The sequence below is a fragment of the Postia placenta genome (genome assembly GCF_002117355.1).
Source record: "Postia placenta MAD-698-R-SB12 unplaced genomic scaffold POSPLAscaffold_12, whole genome shotgun sequence".
Lineage (NCBI taxonomy): Eukaryota > Fungi > Basidiomycota > Agaricomycetes > Polyporales > Adustoporiaceae > Rhodonia > Rhodonia placenta.
Window position 1 is genome coordinate 863448 of NW_020169843.1, and position 1093 is coordinate 864540.

The following is a 1093-nucleotide window of genomic DNA, read 5'->3' on the forward strand; positions in this document are numbered from 1 at the left end:
AAACTTTTACCGCCGGTTCATCAAAGGATTCTCGGACAAAGCGCAACCGCTGGTTGCTCTCACCCGGAAGGACGTTGCCTGGACCTGGGGATCTGACCAACAGAAAGCCTTTGAAACCCTCAAGAAGGCATTCCTAGAAGAACCGGTACTACGCATGCCGGATCCCGATCGACCCTTCGCTATCGAAACCGACGCCTCCAAGTTTGCAACCGGAGCAGTACTACGCCAGCGCGACGACAACGGCGACTGGCATCCTTGCGGATACCTTTCTCAAAGCTTCAATGCAGCAGAGAGAAACTACGACATCTACGACAGGGAGTTATATGCGGTCATCCGCGCACTAGATGAGTGGAAGCACTACCTCATTGGCAGCCCATACCCAGTAACGATTCTCAGCGACCACAAAAACCTCACATATTGGAAACAAGCCAAAGACATGAACCGACGACAAGCACGCTGGGCGAGTAAACTGACCGAGTTTGACTTCCACCTGGTACACGTTCCTGGTACCCAAATGGTACAGAGCGACACTCTCTCCCGCCGACCCGACCATGATGACGGCTCTAATGACAACACCGATGTCGTTATGCTCCCACCAGAAGTATGGGTCGCTGCCATCGACATCGACACCCGTGACACCATCCTTTCCTTTCAAGACGACCCAATAATGAAGGAAGGCCTCACTGCGGCGCGCACTGGAGGAACACCACGCACTGGAACAGACTGGTCCATCGATGATGACCTCCTCCTATACCAGGATCGGGTCTATGTACCCCCAGATGAGTCTCTTCGCAAACGTCTTGTCTCCCACTATCACGACCTCCCCTCCGCAGGACACCCCGGTGTTCAGAAAACCCTCCTCGGCTTGCGCCGTGACTACTGGTGGCCGAGCATGGCCCAGTTTGTTGCCCGCTATGTTAACGGCTGTGGCATCTGCCAGCAAATGAAGGTTAACACGCATCCAGCCCGTCCGCCCATCACCCCCATTCGACCCCGCGCCAAATGCCAAGCCCTTCAGCACATTCTCGTGCGATTACATCACCGACTTGCCACCGTCCAACGGCTTCGATTCAATTCTGGTCGTAGTGGACCA